Source organism: Equus asinus, unplaced genomic scaffold (assembly GCF_041296235.1).
Source record: "Equus asinus isolate D_3611 breed Donkey unplaced genomic scaffold, EquAss-T2T_v2 contig_3, whole genome shotgun sequence".
Classification (NCBI taxonomy): Eukaryota; Metazoa; Chordata; class Mammalia; order Perissodactyla; family Equidae; genus Equus; species Equus asinus.
In genome coordinates this window covers 1,225,514-1,241,943 of record NW_027224960.1, presented here as the reverse complement: position 1 = coordinate 1,241,943, position 16,430 = coordinate 1,225,514, and the positions used below count along the sequence as shown (strand labels likewise).

At 42.8% G+C, this 16,430-nt stretch overlaps 1 long non-coding RNA gene and 2 pseudogenes across 1 annotated transcript in view; 2 read left to right on the top strand and 1 right to left on the bottom strand.

Moving 5' to 3' along the window:
• Positions 1-7,509, top strand: part of LOC139043590 (centromere-associated protein E-like) — a 79,769-nt pseudogene extending 72,260 nt beyond the window's left edge.
• LOC139043597 (uncharacterized) overlaps positions 1-14,035 on the bottom strand; it is a 49,593-nt gene extending 35,558 nt beyond the window's left edge. The window contains exon 1 of the long non-coding RNA XR_011500675.1: positions 13,749-14,035. This is a non-coding gene — a long non-coding RNA (uncharacterized lncRNA). The remainder of the gene's footprint in view (positions 1-13,748) is intronic.
• LOC139043594 (dehydrogenase/reductase SDR family member 6-like) overlaps positions 13,654-16,430 on the top strand; it is a 30,096-nt pseudogene continuing 27,319 nt past the window's right edge.

The following is a 16,430-nucleotide window of genomic DNA, read 5'->3' as shown; positions in this document are numbered from 1 at the left end:
TATTTTCCTGATTTACCTTTATCTACCCATTTCATTCGTTTCAACCTTTCTGTTTCATTTTGTTTAAGTATATTGTTTTTTAATTGGGAAAAATATTTGTTTTAAGAAATAGAAGTCATAGGTTTTCTAATTACACATTAGCTTCCAATAGCTTCACATGTACTTCACATCAAATATCTATTTGTTACTCATTTTAGGGTTAAAATTTGTGCCTTTCCTCCTTTTCATATGTTTGGAGTTTGCTGTTTTAAAATGTTCCTACTATATTAGGTAGTTAACAAGTCTTTGAAACTGCTCTAAAATTACTTTATTTCTCTTTTCTCTAAAACCTTTAGGACAAAGTTGCTTTAGGAGCTAAGCCCTATAAAGAAGAAATTGAAGAGCTCAAAACAAAGCTGGTGAAAATAGACCTAGAGAAGATGAGAAATGCCAAGGAGTTTGAAAAGGAGTATGTCTTTGTCTTAATTGAATATGACTTTAGTAGCTTAAACTTCCTTTCTAAACTGTATAAATTTAAAATATATTAAGATATTGTTATTGCTTTTTATAAAATAAATACAAACATCTACAGATTTTAAAGTTATTAAATTCTCATTATGTATGCAAAGGTTTTGAAAACAAGCACAATTCTGATCAATTACTGACATACTATGTCTTTGGATACTTCTTGTTCAATCATATAGGAACAGCTTAAAAATGGCCTTTTTTGTTTGAAAGTGAATATTAAGAACGTGTGTGTGTTTTTAGCAGTTTGTCTAAGGTTTCTGTTGGTTCTCTTAATTTCATTTGTTCTTCCTATTGTATTTTTGTGTAAGGTTTTATTTCCTTTTAAATTGTAGTACTTAGTGCCCAAGAGCATATTCCCTTTTTATTGATTTATTTATGTATAGTACCATATACAATAGCATGCCTAAAGTTCTTTGTGGTATAGCATAATGAAAAGAACATTAAACAGAGAGTCAAGGAAACTGAATTAGAAATATAATGTTGCCACTTATTAATATGTCACCTCTGACTCCTCACACTTTTTATTCTTCCTGTAAATGTTTAATAAATGTTTAATGATGATATCTAATTTTGCCCAAAAAGTCGCACTCTGAATCTTCATGCATTCTAACCAGCCTTCTATTGATAGGACTGTTGGTTTTAGTGGAGCATCATTAAAAAGGCAATTTTAGTGGCCAGCCCAGTGGCACGGTGGTTAAGTTTGCACATTCCGCTTCGGTGGCCCAGGGTTCACCATCCTAGGTGTGGACCTACACATCACCTGTCAAGCCATGCTGTGGTAGGCATCCCACATATAAAGTAGAGGAAGATGGGCACCGATGTTAGCTCAGGGCCAGTCCTCCTCAGCAAAAAGAGGATTGGTGGCAGATGTTAGCTCAGGGCTAATCTTCCTCAAAAGAAAAAATTTTTTTTAAATAAATGCAAAGCAATTTTATATAGAATAGAATCAGCAGATACTTTCAGTCTCTAAGAAAGGCAGAAAGTCTCATAATTTAGCATTGCCAATTAACACTCAAGCAAATAATTAACAGAATGTCTTTTTCTCCTGGGTGCAATGAGCAGACTGTGACCTCTGACTGTGTCACCTCAGATCAGAGCTGCAGTCGAGTGTGCTTTCCTTACAGTATATACAGGAAGGTGCTTTTGGTTTTACGCTTTGGTAATTGTTGTACCTTCAAGAGGTTTCTAGGACCTCATGATAACAACCCAATTATTTGTTTTATGGTGCCCCTGAATGTAATTTTGCTCAATATCCAGTTAATGATACCTATTGGGCTTTCAGAAATTTTAAAAGAATTGGTTTCTCAATGTTAAAAAAAAATTGCCCCTGCAGCCAAACAGAACACTTCCAATTTGATGGTGTTATTTATGGCTATAAAGTGCATGATACCAGGGGGTATCGTGAGGGCTTACCTACTGCTGCTTATGCATATCATATCAATGTGATGTATCTTATCAGAAAATTCTTGACAGCAGTTCTGTTTATTCTTCCATTAAAAATTAGTTGCTGGCCTTTTACATATTTCTGTTGTTATTCTTAATAGAATTACTTGTACAAAAGCCACTGTAGAACATCAAAAAGAAGTTATAAGGCTATTGAGAGAAAATCTTAGACGAAATCAGCAGGCCCAAGATACTTCAAGTAAGTAGAAAATGCTGATATTTCCAGATCTTTTTCCATCTTACTTCTCAGTATACTTACACATTTTGAAGACTGCTACTATATATATGACAGTCAAGAATAAACCTGTTAATCACTAATTTATAAAGAACTATTTTTAAAATGAATTCATTGAGATCATATTTATCCTGTGATACCTCCTTAAGTTTCCTGTAATCTCAACTATTTATCCATTATAGATTCTTAAAAACTATGAATGTAACCTGTGCGCTATCAGATCTTTACATATTAGTGAAGATACCTTCAGTAGTATACAAGAATGACTTACCTGTCAAGGTAGACATACCCTTCCCAATAAAACACAAGCATATCTTAATAGATTTTAACCATGTGCACTGTAAAAACATAGTCAGTATACAGTAAATATTATCCTACTTGTTGTTGGTACTGAAAATACAGACTTGATGCTTACTGGCAAACTCTTTGAAACTTATCTTAGATACAGTTTTCAAATCTAATCATCAAATTTCTGCATATACATTCCTCAAACTGTATCTTTTCCCATATTTCTGTCTCTTATGTTTCATTTGAAAAGAGAGAATGCTGAACAGTACTTGGGGCAGCTTTGTGTAGTGGGTCCAGCATCGAAATAACGTCACGAACAGTTCTCTAAGCTGACTGCCCTCACTTAACAGCCTGTGAAATCATGAGGAGAACGCCTGACCTTCTAGATTGGATATAGACTTGTAAGGATCAGGCTAAAAGTTGTGTGTGAAAGCACACTGAAAATTCTAAATGTCAGGCAAATGCAAGATGATGTTTGTGTGTATTATTGTCCACGCATTGTCTGGTGCTTGTTTAGTTTGAACTGCCCTAGTGTCCATTGCAGGATAATTGCAGCTCCTACCTGGAAAACTTCAAGGGGTAAAAATAGAACTTTTGTTGTTAGAGAAGGGTCAGGATGATTCCTTCTAATTTGTGACTTTCAGGTACGTGTTGTACCTGAATTCAGAATAATTCAAAAGGAAATGGACATTGAGTGTCTTCCCCACACTCATCTTGCCCCTCCCTTGTAAACAGTCAGTGACCCAGTGGATCATTCCACTTTCTAAGCACCTCACACTTTTATGCAATTTTACCTAAAATTTACAAAACAGTTCTTTACATTACTTGTACACATATGGTGTAAAATACTGGATAGTATATTCTTTAATAGCAGTCTAAGGTTTATTTAGTTAACAAATACGTGTTGAGTATTGGGAGCACATTGACTGCCTTGGGGTGGACCCCACACACGCTGTGTGGTGGAAGCAGCCCTCCAGGGGACCCCACTGGCGTCGAGAGTAGACAGTGAAGGGCAGCTCCGACTGCTGCCGTCACCGTGAGTGATCCTAGCAGGTGGTGGTGGTGGAGATAGTGGGTGGAGAGAAGCAGGGGTTCCGCAGATACTTAGAATCCATGATGGAATTGGCATAGGAGGTGAGGGAAGAGGAGGAAGTCAAGGGTGACGTTCAGGGAGATGGTGCTGAGATGTTTTGTTTTTTATAGTGATTTATTGAACTTACTAATGTTTCCTTTATTGTGAACTTTGGAGATAATTAAAATTATCACCTGTCTGTGTGTTTGCCTCCCACAGTGATATCAGAACATACTGATTCTCAGCCTTCAAGGAAACCCTTAACCTGTGGGGGTGGCAGCGGCATTGTACAAAGCACAAAAGCTCTTATTTTGAAAAGTGAATATATACGGCTAGAAAAGGAAATTTCTAAGTTAAAGCAGCAAAATGAACAGTTAACAAAGCAAAGGAATGAAATGTTAAGGTAAGATCTGCTTACCTGATACAGGAATTATGCTTATGGTGGTATGTGTGGGAGAGGATGATGCCTACACATGCATATATATTTTTTGCAGTGGGCAACCCCTCACACATATAGGGGAAGTAAATTTTAGAGCTCATGTAATGTGTCTTTTTGAAAAGGAATGAGAATATGGTAGCACCATTCCAGAGGTTTGCTATCCATCAACTGACCTTTTTTTTTTCCTGAGGAAGATTCGCCCTGAGCTAACATGCCAATCTTCCTCTATTTTTAGTATGTGGGCTGCCAGCACAGCATGGCCACTAACAGAGTGATGTGGGTCCACACTCGAGAACCAAACCCAGGCTGCCAAAGTGGAGTGCCCGGAACTTAACCACTAGGCCACAGGGCTGGCCCATCAACTGATTTTAGCTAAGCCTGTTTTTAACTAAGCCAAGAACCAAAAAGTAAACCAAGATCTTTGAGGGGAGCTTAAATATGCCACAAATATGCCCAAGTCAGTGAGGCTTTACTCAAAGGAGAATCCCTGAGGTCCATTATTGTAGCCCATTAACCTTTATAAACAGTTGTAAAAAATTTAATTAATTGGCTTCTACCAAAGATTAGAATCTTGTGCTAATCTTTACTAATGATGCAATAGAAGAAAAATAGGCATTAAATAAATATGCAAATAGCTACTGTTCTGTGTGAGGCTATTAAACAACAAAAAAAGCAAACAGGACATTATGAAAGGGTCCAACAGAGGGATCAGACCTTATCTAGATGTGGGGAGGGGCGGTGATCAAGAAACTAATATGTAAGAGTAGATCTGAAAATGAGTAGCAGTTAGGCTTGATGACAGTAGAGATGGCTAAGCCTTCTAGGCTGAGGGAACAGCATGTGCACAGGCTTTGAGTCAAAGAGGAAAGTGGAACAGAAAGACATGCAGTGTGGCCAGAGCATACAGAATGAGGCAGAGTAAGTGCAAGATGCGATGCCAGAGGCCACTGGTCCAGATTACACATTGCAGGTCATTCTGAGGCAGCTGGGGTGGTCTCCTAAATGTAACGGGAGGATTACCACCACTGGAGGATTTTAAGCTGGGGCCTAATGAGCTCATACGGCGTCTCTAGCTGCTAGAGCAGAATGGGGGGGAACCCAAAAGTGTGAGGTTGTATCAACACACTTGGCTGACTGATCAAAGAAAGGAGAGCAGGGCCTAGGATTGCTTCCCAGGCTTCTCTGAAGGAGTGAATAAATGCAGGCAGCATTTCCTGTGGGAAGCAACACTATAAGTAATCCAGAAAAGCACAGTGTAATATATCTTTTAAAATAACAAAGGTACATTAAAGATTCATCCATCCAGAAGACTAACTTATCAAATTATTGCCACAGAGTATCAGTAGATAAACCATGCTGGACGACATCACTGATTCATTTGAAACCTAATATCATACTTTTCAAGATTCTGTGATCACGGAGATTTAGTACAATTTTTCAATTTATATTGACCTCATTTCATTTTCTGAACTGTGGAAATAATCCAAACTTAGGAAGCATTAGGTTGAAATTAAAATGTAAATATGATAAAATGGTAAATTATATGTCACATATATTTTACCACAATTAAGAAAAAAAATTTTATGTAAATATGAATATATTTCTGGAATTGAGCAGTCTTACAGTCTCTTTTATTTTTCCCCACATTTAAGCAATAATCATCATCTTTCCAATGAGGTCAAAATGTGGAAGGAGAGAACTCTTAAAAGAGAAGCTCACAAAGAAGTGACTTGTGAGAATTCTCCAAAGTCTCCTAAAGCGACCGGACCAGCTTCTCAAGAGAGACAGCATACGCCTTCTCAATGCAAGGAACGGAATTTACAAGATCCTGTGCCAAAGGACTCACCGAAATCTTGGTTTTTTGATGGCCGATCAAAGTCTTTCCCAGCACCTCACCCAGTTCGCTATTTTGATAACTCAAGTCTAGGCCTCCGCCCAGGTGGGTAAATATACTGGTTACTTGGGGATCGGGGATAACGGTTGGAACTCATTTGTCCCCTGTGGCCCCAAAGGGCAAGTTTAGACAAGAGAAGATGTCATGGAGAAGCTGCACTGCAGAGATGTCATTTGCTGTCTCTGTGAGAAGTTTCTCCAAAGCACAGCACTGAAGTGAAATCACTTTTTACCCCGAGGGAAGTCTTATTCTGCCTCCTGAACCTTCAACTTTTCCCTCAGATAGACAAGCAGCTCTCGAGGACACAGAGAGACACCATCCTACAAACATAACTACTTTTACTGCAAAAGACCTTCTTATCAATTCAATGGGCCAGTATTTCCAGTAGCATTATATTCATTTTACACAAGCCAGATCATAGACTTATATCATTTACATATTCATTCAATGAACAGAAATTTTTGGTCTCCACCTATGTGTCACATATTGCACCCTGATGGTACATTGATAACCAAACCAGATATGGCCCCTGCCTTCCTGGAGTTCACAGTCTAGTGGGTATAGACGGTGATCAAGTAGTCAAAAAAGGTACAGTTCTAGAGTTCAAAAGCCTATGAGTTTTTAATAGGTTGTTTTAGGAACATAAGGAAGTCTTCCTTGAAGAAGGGGACTGAGATCTAACAGGTTAAGGTGAGTTAGCTTAACAAAGAGGGGAGGGGAAGGCGATTCAGGCAGAGGGAACAGGGTCGGCCCAGCTGGGAGAGACCGTAACCAGGGGAAGGGTTGGAAAACCACGTGTGGCCAGAGCGCAGTGCACACAGGTTCCTCTGGGTGAAGTCGGTGAAGCCAGAGAGAGAAGAGCCAGATGCGCAGGACTTTGTGGGTTGTGGAGAGGAATTTTTACTTCATCCTGGGAGCATGCTAGAGGAAGCCGTTGAAAGATGTTAAAGAACAGCAGGAGAACATAATGGGTTATCAATTTGAAAACATTACCTCAGCTGTAAGGTAAACTGTATATAAGCTGTATGTTGTGTTGCAACCAAACGTGTTTTTTAATAAGATGACTTTTGCTTTCTATTTTTTTCTCAGAAGAACAAACTGCTGGAGCAGAGAGTGTGGATCCTCAGCCAGGCCCTTGGCACGCCTCCTCAGGACAAGCTGTGCCCGAGTGCAAGACTCAGTAAACTCTGCTGTCACTTTTCTAGGGGCCTAGTGTTCCTTATTTAGAAATGACTGTATTTGTTACTTTATTTTTCTATCCCTGGCAATGATGTCACAGTCCAACTTAATTTCAATTCAGTTTGCACTTTGCCATTAGAAATTGAGGCATTCCAGTCATTTAGAATGGTGATAGACTGCCTTCTTCCTGAATGTGATAATACTTTAGAAGTTGAATTGTTTTATTTATTTATATATTTTGTGAAGAATAAAGTTATTGAAGGAAATTTCCAGTCTTTCCGTGTATACATAAAATGTATACATTTTCATTAATCTCGTTATCCACATGTGACTTAGATAATACATAAATTAAAGCATCATTTAATTAACAAAATTCCTAAACCTGGGCTCCCCGCAACACATAAAGCATCTATGGATGGGCTTCACACAATCTGTAAAACCTCTGAAATTTTATCTTTTGTGTGTGGATTCAGTTTTCTAGGATACTAGGGTCCCTACTTTCTTATAACATACTCTCTGAGAGGTCTGTTACTCTATAAGAGGTTAAGAACTGTGGTTTTAGAGAGTATCTGATAGTACTTTTATATCATATGACTTTGAAAAACCATATAAAACAGCAAGTTGCATAAGGTTTAGAACAGAGTTAGTGATTTCAAGGCATTCTTGGCTCTTTGGTAAGAAGACATTCAAAGGGAGAGATTATTAATTATATCATAGCCATCACTGTTAAAGTCTATGAATTGGTTATTTCCCTTACCTTAACACACTGTCACAGGTTCACTAGGGTGAAGTGAAACTGTGCCTTCCTATAACGCTGTCCCTCAGGCCTGTCCCTTGGGAGTTTGGTTTCTCCTCTGCACCCAAACCAGACATGATTACAGAGCTGCAGGTTGATTCTCTACGATGTTCACTCCTCCACTGAATAAGAGTATTGCAAAGTAGTAGGTATGTTCACCTGGGTAATAAAACGACTTTAAGGCCATTAAAAATATAATCAGTCTTAAAAATAGATGATGACATAAAGAGATGGAAAGAGATTCCACGCACATGGATTGGAAGAATAAACACGGTTAAAATGTCCATACTACCCAAAGCAATCTACAGATGTAATGCAATCCCAATCAGAATCCCAATGACATTCTTCATGGAAACAGAACAGAGAATCCTAAAATTCATATGGGGCAACCAAAGACCCCAAATTGCTAAAGCAATCCTGAGAAAAAAGAACAAAGCTGGAGGTACCACCATCCCTGACTTCAAAGTGTACTACAAAGCCATAGTGATCAAAATGACATGGTACTGGTACAAAAACAGACACACAGATCAGTGGAACAGAACTGAAAGCCCAGAAGGAAAACCACACATCTATGGACAGCTAATCTTTGACAAAGGAGCTGGGAACATACAATGGAGAAAGGAAAGTATTTTCAACAAATGGTGTTGGGAAAACTGGACAGCCACATGCAAAAGAATGAAAGTAGACCATTATCTCATGCCATACACAAAAATAAAATGGATCAATGACTTGAAGATAAGTCCTGAAACCATAAAACTCCTAGAAGAAAATATAGGTAGTAGACTCACTGACATCAAACTTAAAAGGATCTTTTTGAATACCAGGTCTTCTCAGACAAGGGAAACAGAAGAAAAAAAGTGGGACTTCATCAGACTAAAGAGCTTCTGCAAGGCAAAAGAAACTAGGATCAAAACAAAAAGACAGCCCACCAAGTGGGAGAAAATATTTGCAAATCATATATCTGACAAGGAGTTAATCTCCATAATATATAAGGAATTCACACAACTGAACAACAAAAAGACAGCACAATCAAAAAATGAGCAGGGGATATGAACATTTTTCCAAAGAAGATATACAGATGGCCAAGAAACACATGAAAAGATGTTCAACATCACTAATCATCAGGGAAATGCAAATCAAAACTACACTAAGATACCACCTTACACCTGTTTAAATGGCTATAATCACTAAGACTAAAAATAACAAAAGTTGGAGAGGGTGTGGAGAAAAGGGAACCCTCATACACTGCTGGTGGGACTGCAAACTGGTATAGCCACTATGGAAAACAAGATGGAGGTTCCTCAGAAAACTAAAAATAGAAATACCATATCCAGTTATTCCATTACTGGGTATCTACCTAAACAACTTGCAATCAATAATCCAAAGAACATATGCACCCCTGTGTTGATAGCAGCACTATCCACAATAGCCAAGACCTGGAAGCAACCCAAGTGCCCATTGACCAATGATTGGATAAAGATGATGTGGTATATATACAATGGAATACTACTCAGCCATTAAAAGAAGACGGATCCATCCCATTTGCAACAACATGGAAGGACCTGGAGGGAATTATGCTTAGGGAAGTAAGACTGAAAAAGACAAACACCAGATGATTTCACTCACATGTGGAATATAAACAAACACATGGACAAAGAAAACAGTTCAGTGGTTACCAGGGGAAGGGGGGTGAGGGGTGGGCATAGGGGGTGAAGGAGAACACTTACGTGGTGACAGACAAGAAACAATGTACAACTGAAATTTCACAATGATGTCAACTCTTATGAACTCAATAGAAATTATATATATATATAAGATCAGTCTTCAGATATCCAGTCTAGTAGAATGTTGCTTAACTCTTGAATTTGGATATCTTTCATTCCTCAGATTTGGGAAGTTTTTGGCCATTATTTCCTCAAATAAATCTTTTGTCCCTTTCTCTTTCCTTCTGGAAGTTCCATGATGCATATATTGGTCCACTTGCTGATGTCCCATAAGTACCTTAGGCTCTCTTCACTTTTCTTTATTCTTTTTTCTTTTTTCTTCTCTAACTGAGTAATTTCATATGACCTGGTTTCAACTTATTGATTCTTCTGCTTGATCAAGTCTGCTATTGAACCCCTCTGTGAATTTTTCATTTTAGTTATTTGTATTCTTCAGCTCCAGAATTTCTGTTTGGTCCTTTTTTATAGTTTCCATCTCTTTAATATTCTCATTTTGTTTGTGCATCATTTTCCTGATTTCATTTAGCTGTCTATTGGTGTTCTCTTGTAGATCATTGAGCTTCCTTAAAACTATTATTTTCAAGTGTTTGTCAGGTATTCATAGGTCACCATTTCTTTGGAGTTGGTTTCTGGAGATTTAGTTTGTTTCTTTGATTGCATCGTGTTTCTCTGTTTCTTTGTGTGCCTTTTGATTTTTTTGCTGACTTTTATGCATTTGAAAAATAGCCACCTCTTCCAGTCTTTATGGGCTGCTTCATACAGGGGAAGACCTTCATCAGTCAGCCCAGTTATAGATTGTGGGCCCTCTGAAAGCTTTTGGGCAGATGTGACTCTCTAGGCTTGTGTGTGTGATTTGCCAATTAGAGAGGTTTGCCAGTTTCTTTTTCAGGAGCTCATAATCTCTTGCTCCCTCTAATATCTGTCTGTAGTACTGCAGCTTCTTTGGTGCTGCAGCAGGAAGCCACCCCACTCTCCTTTGTTCTCATTGGCCCCCAGGCATCCAAATTACGTCAGCTCCCATCAGCACCCCAAATCAGGTGAGATAGAAACCAGTCCCAATGGCAGCCCTCCAAAACGCTGGCACATAAGACACACGCTCTGTTCTCCTCCCTCCCTCCCTCCCGAGGATGAAGCTTCGAGTTGGGCACCTACTCCTGATGGTGCTGAGCCACGCTAGTCTCTGTCTGGTGCCAGACCATGCCAGTTCCATCAGCAGTTCGGGTCAAGTGAGACAGAAACCAGTCCTTCAGGCAGCTCTCCAAAAAGACGGAACTGTGAATGAATTTTCCTCTCTTTTCTTTCCCCTGCTCCTCACGATGGAGGAGCTGTAAGCAGGGGTGAGCTGTGCTGGCTTGGGGGAGAGGTGGTCGCAGGGAAAATGAAAGGGCTCTTCTGCCTAGTTTCAGGGTGGAAGTTGTTAGCTTTGCCCTTACCCAGGGGACTGCAACTTCTTACCTGGCTTCTGAAGTTCTCACAAAGATACTTTGGTCCATGTATTGCTGTTAAGACAGTGTCTCTGTCAGGGAAGAAGAGCTGGGACTTTGTATTCCTCCATCTTGCTGATGTCTCCCTCAGAATGTTGCTTAACTCTTATGACCTGAGTTTCAGTGTCATGATGAAAGATTGTGAAGGAACAATGATGAAAGTTAGCAATGGAAACTTGCGAGAATGTTAAAAAGCAGTAAGATGGTCAGACGACGCTAAAATCTGAAAAGTCAAGTCAGGACCAGAGAAGACAAAATACAGTATTGTTCATAGGAAACATTTTCTTGAGAGCCTAGCAGAATCATGTTCAGGAAACTTATTGAGAGCCTGCCATTCATACTCAAATATTTAACTACCTTCTACTGTGTGCTGATCACTGGTCTAGGCACCGAAAGGCACTGACTTTGTGGGACTCATGTAGCTGGAAAACAAATAACTCATACTTTTAATATGAGCTGATCACAATGTAAGGGTGAAAAAGATATGGTCCCTAACCTTAAACAAATTTAGTCCACTGACTATACAGAGGGGTAAGCAAATATCTGCAATACCATGTGACTTAGGCGGTCGTAGAGTAAGCATAATTGTTGAAGATCTGTGAATAAAGGGAGGCTGAAGACAGCTGCATCGAGAAAGAGGTACCTGAGTTGGCCTTGATTAGGGAACTCTCATATTCATAAAAAGTCTATTCCAAAATCCTCAAAAGTCAAAGGAAAGGTATTGGCGCTGGCCCCATGGCCAAGTGGTTAAGTTCGCATGTTCTGCTTTGGTGGCGTGGGGTTCACTGGTTCAGATCCTGAGTGTGGACCTACCACCGCTCATCAAGCCATGCTGTAGCAGTGTCTCACATAGAAGAGCTAAAATGACCTACAACTAGGATATACACCTATGTACTGGAGCTTTGGGGAGGAAAAAAAAAAAAGGAAGATTGGTAACATGTTAACTCAGGGCCAGTCTTCCTCACCAAAAAAAAAGCATAAAAAAAAAAGAAAGGAAAGATGTTGTTAGGAACACAAGGAGCACAGCTGCGTGTGATTACAGTCATTAGACCCAGTGTTAGAAGCTACAGTGGGGCAATGAGAGACAGTTTTACCAAAGACCTTATGTGAACACAAGCAGAAACTAGGGCAGGGTTTTAAAAAATCTTTAAGGGTAATTTTTACCATCCATTATAATTGAATTTCTAATAATCATTCACATTTTTAAGTACAAATGTAACAACTATTGTACATGCCAAGTCCTTCCTCCTCACAACATCCCTGAGGTAGGTGCTATGCCTACCTTCATTTTACAGATGTGAAACAGGTTTGGTCAGCTGGGTAACTTACTCACTTAGCTGGTGAGGGAAAGATGTGGGACTTACCTGCATCTTTCTGACTCCACAGTCTGTTCTTAACCACTGTGACTGTTACGGATACACTTAGCTCCAGGAACAAAAAACCTGAAAAGTGACTAAAGTTTATTTTTCTCACATAAGAAGTCCAGAGGAGTTACTTTAGGGATTTTGTCTTAAGCCTGTCTTCAAGGAACTAGGTTCCTTTTCTTCCCTATTGTCCTTAGTGTGTGCCTCTGACCTCAGACCAAGTCACAAAATGGCTGCTAGGTCCCAAGGCATCATATCCACGTTCCAGGACTGCCCCCCCCAAAAAAGGAAGGAGCAAAAGCCAAAGGCCTTTCTATCCAAGAAGAAAGGCCTCCTCAGAAACTCCAGCCCACATTTCATTGGCCAACCCTAGCAGCAAAGGAAGCTGGCAATTTGAGAGTTTTGTTTTCAGCCCCTTGACACAAATAATCCACATCAATCTACAAATCAAAATTGGGGTGAATTTATTATGAGTCAGGTCTGAGGACTAGCCTGGGGCCTTCCTCCCCCAAGGAAGGAAGGGCACCAAAGAAGTGGGGTGTACCGAGTGGTTATACACAGTCTTGGAACAAAGAGCATCCATCATATATGGCAGGAATATCCCTTTTACAATTATCGTGAGATGCTTTGCTGGCCCAGCAGGTCAGAGGTCAGTAGGTCAGTGGTCACAAGGTGGGTGGTCACACAGTGAGCACAGCAGGTCCATAATTAATCCTTAGTTTAGGGAGAGATGCATATTAAAGGAAATGCCGATGTGGGGGGAAGCTACCTCCTTATCTTTAAGGGCATTGTTCTTGTCTTTGGGACATTGTAAGCGTTTAAAGCAGATGTACAATGCATGCTCAACAGACCTTTCTGGAAAAACAAGGTCAGGTCAAATTAGTTTCAAACCAAATGGCTTCCTCATATCCTCCAATATAGCCTACTGCTTGTCACTTATTTATCACCCTTACAGTGTAGGAGGCAGGGGAAAGTGAGTTGGGTGGGTGCTGAGTGAACCCACTTAAACAGCACGTGCACAAACAACCTACACACTCACTCTGCTCAGTTACCTGCCTGAGAAAGTTGGAGTTACGAAGCCTAGTGTAGAGGGCTCACGTGACCCAGTCCTTTCTTTTCCTTCTTGTGTCTCTGTTCTCTTCAGCCAGACTTGGCTTTTTGCTCTTACCCAGCATGTTCTTTCCTTGAAGCCTCCACACTCCCACTGAGGCTCAACCTGCTCCCTGACGCCACCGCCAGTGCAGTCAGGACGCCTGCATTCCGCCACTAAGCGTGTATTAGTGTTAGAAGAGACGGCGCGTCACAAGAGAACCACAACCATACCTTCAACGCGAGAGAACGTGTGCTGCCCTCTCAGCAATCATGTCAAGGGCCAGGAGAGAAGGCTCTAGTATCTTCAGTGACCTGGGCTCCTTCTGTTTCGCGGCTCTGCCGTCTTCCACATGCGACTTCTGCCTCATTCCATCTTGAACACCGCAGAACGGCACGTAGTAGACACAAACGACAGGGACTGAGAGGGGTCAAAGCCAAGGGAGTGGTTTCCAGTCCTGAGCATGCTGCGGGGGCTTTTTCCGCTTTTCACCGTTTACTCGGAGTTAGCAGTTCGACCTGAGCTCCACTAGACGGCAGCACGTACACACATTGAGTATACCAATGTGCGAATCCTTAAAAACTCAAGGAAACAGAACCAGCAAACTCGGAAGAAACCTGAACTACACATCCCAGCATTCATCATTAAGCGCCTGACTTGTCTGCACGAAGGTCGGTCTCCGTTTGCCGCTCGCGCAGTGACCTGGAGGACGCCATCCACCTGCTGCTACTCTAAAGTAAGATTTCCTGGTATTTTTTCAATGAAACTTTAAATGGACTGGGAAAAGGAAATGTTTAATTTTTATGTGTTGCTTTGCTCTGCACGTTACTTATTTCAGGAAATCTTAGCAGTTAGATCAGGATTAGGGTGCATTTGGAAGTCTGGTATCTTAAGTTTTTCAAAATAACCAAAGAAGAGAGGATTTTTCAGTGAACATTTTTCTTCCGGGTTCATGAAGACAGAATTCCCGAAAATGCTCTGCCTCTGATAACGAAAAATTAACACTTTGATTCCAGTGTTTACAGTAAGAAAGCCATCACGTTTGCTTTTCATGTTGGAATTTACCATTTCAGGCCATGTTTGCAACTCATTTTCCCAAAAACTCTGTTTTAGCGTGGCAGTGCAGTTGACCTAACAGTAAACCTTCGGCTCCAAACTCCGGGCCCAGAAAGGCGGGGAGGCCGCCCGGAGCCCGGCGCCCAGAGCCGCAGGGCGCACGGGCTCAAGTCACAGCGTTTGATCCGCACGCTCAGGACTGGGGGTGGGTAAAGGTTCCTGGAGTCTCTCATTCCTAAAGTACATATTGAAAATATCTCAACTCTCCCCAAGTTTAAAGTGAGTATGAACCTCTCGTGTAAGAAGGGGGAAAACCAGTGAAAATTTCGTTGCCTCAGAGTGGCTGGGCTTCTTGGTGGCTGGCGAGGGCGGCCGCGGTCAGAGCGCCTCGGGCAGCGGCGAGCTGGTCCCGGAGTCGGGCGCCGGCAGCTCGGGGCAGCGCTGGGAGCAGAGGGAGCGAGCGCCCGGGCAGGGGCGGGGACGGCGGGGCACCCCCTGGAACGCCCGCCTCCTGTCCGCGCGTGGACGCCGCGGGCCCCGGGCGGCCGAGGGCTGGACGGCAGGGGTCCGGGCGACACGAGGCCCGCTGGACCGGCTGGTGGGAGGCCCGGGTGCGACGCCGGCTGGGACGCGGGAAGGAGCGCGCGAGACCGGGCCACACCTCGGGCCTTCGCCCCGCGCCCCGCCTCCCCCGGCGCGCCCGCCCCCGCCTGCCTGACGCCCCCCGGCGCGCCCGCCCCCGCCTGCCCGACGCCCCCCCACCCCGCCCCGCCCCCCCCCGGGCGCGCCCGCCCCCGCCTGCCTGACACCCCCCGCCCCCGCTTGCCTGACGCCTGCCCGCGTGAGCGCCCCCGGCGGGCGGAGCCGCGCGTGGCTGAGGAGCACGGAGTGGGGCTCAGGAGGAAAGGGCTTAGGGGCCCAGGCCGGAGAAGCCGCCTGCGCCTTCTCGGGCGCGGTGTGTGTGCGCGCGTGCTGCTTGAGTGCGTTCGCTCAACGCCCTCCCAGCTCGTTTCCCTGCCTTTCCCATCCTGAGGGGGGAAGACGGCGCCCCCACATGCCGGCCCCCGCGGCTGCTAGGGCTGGCGGGTGAACCGTGGGCCGGGGTTCTGAGCAGGCCTTCCTTCTTGGGTAGAAAGACCTTTGGCTTTTGCTCCTTCCCTTGGTGTTTTTTGGGGCGGATGCAGATATGGTGCCTTGGGACATAGCAGCCATGTTGTGACTTGGCGCGAGGTCAGAGGCACACGTTGAGAACAGCAGGATGGGGGAGAGAGCCTGGCTCCTTGAAGACCACCTCATTTGATCATCGTTTGACTCCTCGCCACCCCGACCTCAGCGCTAGCCGTTCCGCGCGCCCTGCAGTCGGCACTGGTCAGACCTGATGCACGCCACCTTTCCCCCGGTCACAGTGTCTCAGTCCTGCCTGTCAGAAGTGACTGACTGTGGCTGTTAAAGCGTTAACTCCCGCCGGCTTAAGCTTGAGAAGAGGATCGGCAGCGTTATGGGGAGGCCTGCGTTTCGTCTGTCTCTCTCACCTGGACCAGGCCACATCAGTTTCCTCATCTGTAAAATGGGGGTATTGGACATGATTTGATTTTCCGGTTCTTTTGTTCAGTGACTTTCTGAGGCCGATGGTGAAATCTTTCCAAGGGACAAGGAAAAACCACAGATGAGAGCCAGCCCTGATGGCTTAGTGGTTAAAGTTTGGTGCACTCCACTTCAGCCTCCTGGTTCAATGTTAGCTTAGGGCGAATCTTCCCCTGCAAAAATAAGAATATAAATAAACAAACTAGAAATGATTGATGGTGCAAACCCAACGGAAGTTTACAGGACAGAAAGCAGGAAGGACATGCCCAGTGGCA